Source organism: Asparagus officinalis, chromosome 7 (assembly GCF_001876935.1).
Source record: "Asparagus officinalis chromosome 7, Aspof.V1, whole genome shotgun sequence".
NCBI classification, from domain to species: domain Eukaryota; kingdom Viridiplantae; phylum Streptophyta; class Magnoliopsida; order Asparagales; family Asparagaceae; genus Asparagus; species Asparagus officinalis.
Genome location: NC_033800.1, coordinates 77,521,773 through 77,530,771, shown reverse-complemented (window position 1 = coordinate 77,530,771; position 8,999 = coordinate 77,521,773).

Here is an 8,999-nt window from a genome sequence, read left to right as displayed (position 1 = left end):
AACAAAACCTGAGTCTATAAGCTTTTTAACTTCTGACTCAATTGATTCCATGATCTCTGGACGAAATCTACGTTGTTGTTGTTTAACGGGTTTTACGTCCGGATCAATGTTGAGACGGTGCATGGCAACCTTTGGGTCAAGGCCGGGCATATCTTCATAGTTCCAAGCGAAGACATCTATATATTCTCGGATGAGAGATATAAGGTCTTCTTTTTCGGATGATGACAAGTCTTCAGCTATGAATATGGGCTTAGGATCATGTTCATCTCCCATGTTGACCTGGATTACTTTATCTTCAGTGGGCGGTTCGCGTTGTTCGAAACGCATATCCCACAGGATATTAAGACGCTTGATCCAAGGATCCTCGGTCGATTCCAATAATTCCTCGTCACCCCCTGCGTCTTCATCTGGATGACTAGTTGAAACCATGTTCACAGTCAAATTTTTAAAGAAGGGTCCAACGCTGATGTCGGACTCGTATGACGATATTCCGGATGATTGGTCATGACGTAAGTAATTACTGATTTCGTTTTCCGAGGCGGGGGGAGGCGTGACGTAACCCACGCCCCTTCCGGTTTTTTGGTAATAATCTGGAGGTTTTCCTTCAGGAGTGAGAGACATCCGGATCGGTGTTCGTCTTCCCTTCCCGAAGTTCAGGCCCTGTTTCTCATTAAAATTATACCTCATTCGTTTCATTAAGTATTTAGAATTGGGTTCATGGTAATGGAATTGGGGAACTCCGTCGTCTTCCTCCAAACTTGCTCGTTTGAGTTGTTCGGGTTTGACTTTACCAAAACAGATTGGCTTCTGCCCTCTCCTTTTGGATGGGACTTTGAAGAAAGCCTTCTGTGCGTCCTCCACTTCTTCATCCGAAGCGAAGGATGACTGAATTGGCAAGGTGACCGACGCCTCTGTGCACAGTACGTGCCATGGGTTGGTACCTGCTCTAGAATCATTCTCTATTTGTTTATTTTTAAGAGAGACATCAGACAAGTACGCTAAAATGGAATCTTCATTAATGAACCACTCGCCCTCGCTTGGTACATCATTATTACTCTCACCCTGACCCATTACATCAAAGTTTAACTCCCAAGGACAATCTTCATCGGGATCTGGTTCGATGTCAGCTTCATTACCACTGTCTACATCTTCTTTCTCTTGGGATTCCAAGTAAAAGACAGAGTCGGTATGGAAGTTTTCCACCCCTCGGAAGGGGTATTTTTCTGCAATCAAGGTTCTGACTTCGCCCTCGTCATTGGCGTACTTCATAACCTGATGCAAAGTAGATGGGACAATGCGGTTTGCATGTATCCATGGTCGTCCCAACAAAAGATTGTAGGATGTGTCCGCATCTATGATGTAGCATGCTACTTCAGACTTAAGATCTCCGATCTGACATCTGAGTTTGATCTTACCCAGAGGTCGGGTGCTGTTTGCATTGAACCCGAAGATAGTAGTCTGGGTGGTGTGCAGTCGGTGCATAGGAATCCCTAAGCTCAGGTAAGCTTTTCCTGACCGAGTGCCAGGATTGCCTTCTGGGTATGCTGCTAGAACAATCCTCTCCTCTTCTGAATCAGTAAGAGGTTTAAGGTGGTCATCATTTTCAGTAATGGAGGGGCTAATCATGTTGGAAGACTTAGCCTTGTCTCCTTTCTTTTTGGACGAAGTGTTCGTCCATTGTTGATCTCCCAGCAAATCAGGGTGGACCCACATGATTTCCCCTTTTTGGGTAGTGAGAGGCACTAAACCCCTGTCTTTCTGACTATGCGGGTCAACATTCTTCAGGTGCATTTCTCCCTTGCGAATGGGGACGACGCCGTTCGCTGTTACCACCGGGGGAAAGTCACCGAATTGGACCACTATCATATTAGTTGATACGGTCTTCTGCTCCGGCTTCAAAGTGAGTACATTAGCATTCACCAAATTCTGTAAGATGTCTTTGAAGACATAACACTTTTTGGTAGGATGTCCAAGGAATCTGTGATAACGACAATAGTTAGGGTCATCCACTTTTCCTGCTTCATCCGGCTTCCTGATCTCAGGCAATTGCAGCTTGTTGTTCTTTCGAAGCAACTGGAATAATGTATCCACATGCTCCTCTTTGAACGAATACTATTTGGGCGCTCTTTGCTGATTTGGCGCTTTGCCCTGCTTCGTGGGCGGTGGAACTCGCGTGTAGTCGGCTGCCAAAGTCTCCTTTCCCTTAGACCGCTGGGCATTTTGCTGATTGCGTTGCTGCTGCGGCTTGGGTTGTGGCACTTCTTCAGCTTTGACACGCGCCACTATCTCCTCAGCTTGTTCTCCTTGTGAAACTAGTTGTCTCACGGAGCGACATTCCGCTACCCCCATCTGAGCAAGGAGCTGGGTCTGCAGGTTGTGCCTGCAAGTTTCAACCAGAGTTGATTGGGTCATACCTGAGGGGCATCGTAATGCCATGCTGCGGAATCTTTCCACATAGGCCTTGATTGACTCTCCTTTCCTTTGCTTAGTGGCAAGAAGAGTTGGGACTGAGACCTCCGTGTCGTCCTCAAAAAACCTGGCCAAGAATAGCCTTTCCAGGTCTACCCATTTTTGGATAGATCCAGCAGGCAGCTTCATGAACCATTCGAAAGCGACACCTTTAAGGGTACCAATGAATAGCCTGGTCAGGATGGCATCATTCGCTACTACATCTCCAGTTTGGGATTTGAAGTAGTAAATGTGTTGATTTGGCGATCCTGTGCCATCAAAAGGTTATAAGGTAAGGGCCTTAAATTTTGGTGGGTAAGGAGCTGTATCCCACTCAGCAGGGTAAGGCCGCACTACTCCCTCTTCGCGAAGCTCGCTTCTGTTGGCGATTGCGTTGAGGCGAGCCTCCAGTTCATCCACCTTGGTGGATTGAGGGTGCAGTTCTTTTTCTATTTCTCTCTCACCTTCGGAAGAGGATCCCAGATTGTGAGTCTCACGATCTGAATGTTCGTGCACTTTTTGTTTTCCCTTCGAAGTTGTTCTCCGGGAAGACTCAGGCTTGTGGCCTTTTTCAGCAAGAAGCTGGGCCAACATCTCCTTTAATTAGAGAAGTGTTTCCTGTTGCGTCTGGAGCATGACACTATGTTCGTCCACTCTTTTGGCTATGTCTTCATGGTTCCCCGTTGTGTAAGCGGAGACCTCGCGTGCTCCAACAGAGCTTGAAGATTGAGATTCGGCTATTGCCGAATGCTCCTCACTTGTTGTAATGCCTTTGGCTAACTTTTGATAGTCAACCGGGCGAATAGCTCCTGTCCGAGTCCGAGTATTCTGATATACTCCTTCGAAATGGTCACAAATTTCTCGGACAGTTGGCGGATGACTCTCTTGCGACTCATCAGAGTCAGTATGCGAAGCTTTCCCTCGGCCGATCATATTGATAGTGACTTGAGGGTATTCCGCTTCAGCTGTCTTCTTTTTGTAGCGGCGTTGTCATTTGGCAGGTCTAATGACATTCGTCAACCTGTCGAATACAGACTGCCGAGGTGTTGTTGCACAACAAGGGCATTCTGACAAGACTGCCGAGATAAGCCTCTCACATTGACATGAGTGAGCTGCTTGTACTGTAGATTTTCCTCTCGACAATAATTCCCGTAAGTCAGGAATTTGGGAGGAAACTTTCCCCGGGCTCGGAAGTGGAGATGGAACTCCCTGCCCTTGGGTGGGTGATATTGGTTCTTGTCGAACGTGAATTTTAAAGCCACGCTGACTTTTTTGAACCTGATGGACCTCTTGAAGATCGCGTTCCTGAGAAATAACGCGAGGGTCGCGTTGAGAGTTGTAAACACCAGGCCGAGGCCTGCGTTTAAATGATGAACCTGACCTCTGAAGGTCAAGTTTTGGTTGAACGCGCCCCTGAGGGTCGCGTTTGGTTGGTGAAACAGACTCCTGAGAGTCATGCTTCGTTTGAACGCGCACCTGAGGGTCGCGTTTAATTTGTGAAACAGACTCCTGAGAGTCATGTTCAATTGGAACACGCCCCTGAGGGTCGCGTTTGGTTTTGGCAGCTCCCTTCTGAGGGCTGCGTTTTGAATGAACAACGCGCCACTCAGGGTCGCGTTTGAGCTGTATCAGCCTAGGCTGATAGTTGGGCTCATTGCCACACAGTGAGCGTTCTTCTTTGGGGACGCCAGGTTCGGTTGGATCTTTAGAAACGCGATCTTCGCGTTGGGCCAACAATCGGCTTTCTCGTAAGTGTGCTCGTCGGATGGATCTTCTCCGTCGGCGAGCGGCGTTCTTCTTGGCTTGTTTCAAAGCCTTTGCAGCAACGTCATTGACGTTTACAGGACTCGTCTCCTCCAGAGGCCGTTTGTGGCCTGAAGCACGTCTTGCTAACGCGGAGGTGGGATCTTCCGCCATCAGAGCCAGTTTGAGTTCCTGGCCGAAGGAGAGGGCTTTCTTCGGCTCTTCAACAACAGAATTGATCTCCTTGGAGATCTTGCGGACACCATGCTTAGCCTTGGGGCTAAGCGATCCAGAGGATAGGGCTTCCTCGTATTTCGCCTGGAAGGGGAAAAATTCCCCTTCCTTCCCTTCCCCTCCATTACACCCTGTATGTAGAGAAAATTGCAAAGAAGAGAATAAAGAAAATGTGATTTTGATTCCTTTGATCTCGGTTACAACTTGATTACAAAAGAGAGGAAAACGAATTTGGTTTTCCCCTTTGTTTAAAACTGGGTTCTTCTTGGCAGCGATGGAGTGCTTCCTTCGATTGATTGCGTCGAACTTGCTCTCCGTTGACGATCCGACCGTCTTTATCTCGTGGGAACGATGAACTTTCGTGGAAAGTTTTATGAATAACTCTGAATGAGTTTAAGAACTCTGAACGAGTTTGAACTCTGTGAATAGAGTTGTTGGAACCGAAAATTCGGTTAATGATCAAGCTGTTTTTCTGTTGTCGAAGAATCCTCTCAGATTTGATCTTCTGAGTTTGATTCAAAAATCCTATCTCTAAGGATTTCGTTGCTGCTGAATCTCCAAGCCTGAGTGGTTGAGATCCTGAGAATCCAACCTGTGCGGTTCAGATGTCAAAAATCCAACCACTCACCCTTTAGTTTTCAAAGAGCCAGCCCCTTAACTCAGTTGAGTTTGTTGAGTTTTTATAGGGGGATAAGAGGTTGTAACTGCCCTCTAAATCCGCTCTTAAGTTTGAGTTTGTTGAGTTTTTATAGGGGGATAAGAGGTTGTAACTGCCCTCTAAATCCGCTCCTAAGTGGGCGTGATTTCCTCAGATCATGGGGAAACAGTTCTGAAACCGTTCGACTCGTGTTTGAACGAGTCAAACGCCCAATCTGGCGTTCAGAACCCGACTTCGTGTCTTTGAATTGAGACGCGAGGTTGGGTGTTAGCTGAACACCATTGAACGCGAGGGTCGCTCGCGTTTAGCTTGTTGCCTGCTTGGAGACGCGGGGGTCGTTGTTGGCTGAACCCCTACGAACGCGAGGGTCGCTCGCGTTTGGATTGTGGCTTGGCGACGCGGGGGTCGCTTGCGTTTGGATTGTGGCTTGGCGACGCGGGGGTCGCCTTCATTTCCAAAGTTGTGACGCGGGGATGACATCCGCGTTCCAGAAGGAGTTAGTTGACTTGTAACTTCCTCTGTAGAGCGTTGCAAGGACCGTTGTTTAGTAATCCTAGCTTTAGCTGTTGTGGGGTGTGAAAGCCGTCAGATTGTAACCTTCACTGTAGATTGTAAAGACTGCTGAATAGAGTTTTCATCAGTTGTTGGAAGTGTCGTTGAATTGTAACCCTTCTCGATCTATGTGAAAAGTCTTCTATTTGCTGCTTCCGATCACCGACCCGAAAGCTATTTGATTGTAGCTTTCGTTATAGGAGCTAGACGGGAATCAACATCCATAGTGTCTCGAAGACGGATATTTGCCCACAGCTCTCTACCAAGCGACTATTTGATTGTATGTTCCGATTGTCAGTGCGAAAGCTATTTGATTGTAGCTTTCGTTGTAGGAGCTAGACGGGAATCAACACCCATAGTGTCTCAAAGACGGATATTTGCCCACAGCTCTCTACCAAGCAACTCACCAACTAAGTCTAACCTTTTATTTCTGAAATCATCCCGCTGCTCATCAGCATCTCAAATGGTTGCTAAAATATTAGTCATGTTGTTATCGCAACCATCAAGATTAATCATCTCAGAAATGAAGTCGTGTTTGTGGCGATTGTGGAGTTACGGATGCAGTGATTTAGAAAGTCGTCTGATTGTGACTTCCATTGTCGGAGCTTGTTTGAGTAAGCTATCTATTGTGATTTTTAGACAGCCTACATCAACGAGAAGCAAACTCGACACGAGCATTCGAGGGAGGTATCTTATAGCCACCGTGAAGAATCCAGACTTAAACAAATGAGAGAATTCAGATCAATTCTCTTCTCTTTTGTAATCAGGAAATCCAAATTGTAATTGAGATTGAGAGAGTGAGAATTCAGATCAATTCTCTTCTCTTTTGTAATCAGGAAATCCAAATTGTAATTGAGATTGAGAGAGTTATAAACATTCTTTTTCTAATTGTAATTGAGATTGAGAGAGTTATAAACATTCTTTTTCTAAGCAGTTAGAGAGAATAAAATCAAACACAATTCTTTTATTTTTATTTCACAAATTTTCCACCAAACAAGCTTCTTGGTCAGGTTCCCGACTTGAGGAGTGGTGCGATGAAGCTATCGTGGCTTCATCAGACATTTCAGGGAGATATACCAGCAGATACCTCCATTGAGACGCTTCAGTTTCATGCTCGTGCGTACATATTGCACATGATAGGGTGTATGCTATTTACTGATGCGAGCAAGGCTCTTGTACATGCACGATGTCTGCCACTACTGGAGGATTTTGGTGTATGCGATGCACTATCATGGGACAGTGCGGTGTTGGCATACTTGTATAGAGAACTGGGTAGAGTATCCTTAATGTAGAATAAAGAATTTAAGGGATGTTGCGCATTGATCCAGATTTGGTCATGGGAGCGCATTCATGTTGGCAAACCGACTTTGCTTGTGCACTGCGACTTACAGGGACAATTTCCTTTGGCATACATGTATAATTGTCCACACAACTTTATTCAACTGAATTTGAACTCATATATTCTTTATGCCAAATAGGTATAACATGCGGTACGCTAACTATAAATCAGCGATGCGACATCGTGAGTTTTACCAAAATAAGCTTGATGGCCTCCAACACGAACAGGTAAATATAAAACTCGATTCGTTATGAATATTATAGTTTTGTTGTTGATACTGATAAATATTTTATCTTATTTCAGTTCAAGTGGAGACCCTTTTCACCGCCGAAGCTCGATATGCATACTCTTGCACCTATCTGTCGAGATAGTCCTGACTTGTGGAGAGCCAGAGTTATATTGTTCTGTTGGGAGATTGTGGAGATGCATGTCCCCGACCGTGTGCAAGGATAATTTCTGCTCTCTCAGCATGTGCCAGCGCCTGTTGAGCAGATTAATCGTCGGCGACGACCTACGTCACACCGTACCGACTGGGCCGTAGTCTGTACAGCCTACATAGACAGGTGGACTCACAGGTGGGATTTCATACAGGATACAAGAGACACAGCTGTTGACTATATCGCATATATGCGTTGGTATTAGGATATCACGTGTAGATGAATCACGCGTGAACCACAGCTATCAGCTGGACACATGTCATGCCCACCGACAGACAGTTACATCCCTAGTGGGATGATCGAGAGAGATTATGTAAGTTTCTAAGCTAAATTATAATAATTTTTATTAAGACGGTATTTCATAAATTGTTTACCTCGCAGAGCCGTGTTTTTGATAGCATTGAAGCTGATATTGATGCGCACATGCCTGAGATTCAGGATTCGGTGGCGTTAGGGGTCTTCAGCAAGATCAAGAAGACAATAGCACATGTGTTTTATAAGACTCACGTCGACGAGTTTGCAGGCCGTGAGGACATGTCTCGATCATTTGGGCAAGCGTACACGCGACGACGATGGCCACGTGACAATGACGGCGGCACTTCGCATGCTGATGGAGCCGGCACTTCGCATGCTGATGGAGCCGGAACTTCACATGCTGATGAAGCCGGCACTTCACATGCTGATGAGCAGGAACGCAGGGGGGCGGGGAAGAGCGAGGGGGAGGGGGAAGAGAGGGAGATGAATGAGATGAGCTATTTTGGGTTGTATGTGAGCTTATTTTGTTAAAATTTGTAAATTTTATGAATTTTCAAATACTATACTTTTGTGGATCAATTATTGTTTATATATGTACTCTTTGTGAGTATTGTTTGATTCGTGTTTAATTCATGGTTGAATTATGTATATATTATTGTAATTCAGTGTATATGAGATCAATTATTGTTAACAGATAAATATAACGTATATGAGTTACGTTACGTATATACAAAACATGCACAGGCTGCTGTGCGTGTTTTGTAAAACCTGCAACTCTACGGGAGTTCAACTCCCGTGGAGTTACATGCTTAATTTTCCAGAGAGTGATTCTCTTGAAAATTTGACTGAAACTCCATGGGAGGTGAACTCTCGTGGAGTTTTTGGACTGTAACAAACTTCACGGGAGTTGAACTCTCTTGAAGTTTATTCAACCAATAAAACTTCACGGGAGTTGAACTCCCGTGAAGTTTGTTTAAGCAATAAAACTTCACGGGAGTTGAATTCCCGTGAAGTTTTAGCAGTTAGTTAAAAATCTGCTAAACTTCACGGGAGTTGAACTTCACGGGAGTTCAACTTCCGTGAAGTTTCGGAAAAATATTTTCAAAAACCGATCTGGTTTCAGCGTCAGGGATGAAACCAGGTCGGTTTTTAAAAATAAGTTCAAATTTTTTTTTTGAGAATAAAAATCCAAGGAAGACTATTTTGAAAATTTGTCCAGTTTTCTATAGATAAAAATAATCATACAGATAACATGACATATATTTCATGATCTGTTAGAAATTAGTGTATAGTAATATATTAATATAAACAGTTAAAATATCAGCCCAATCCC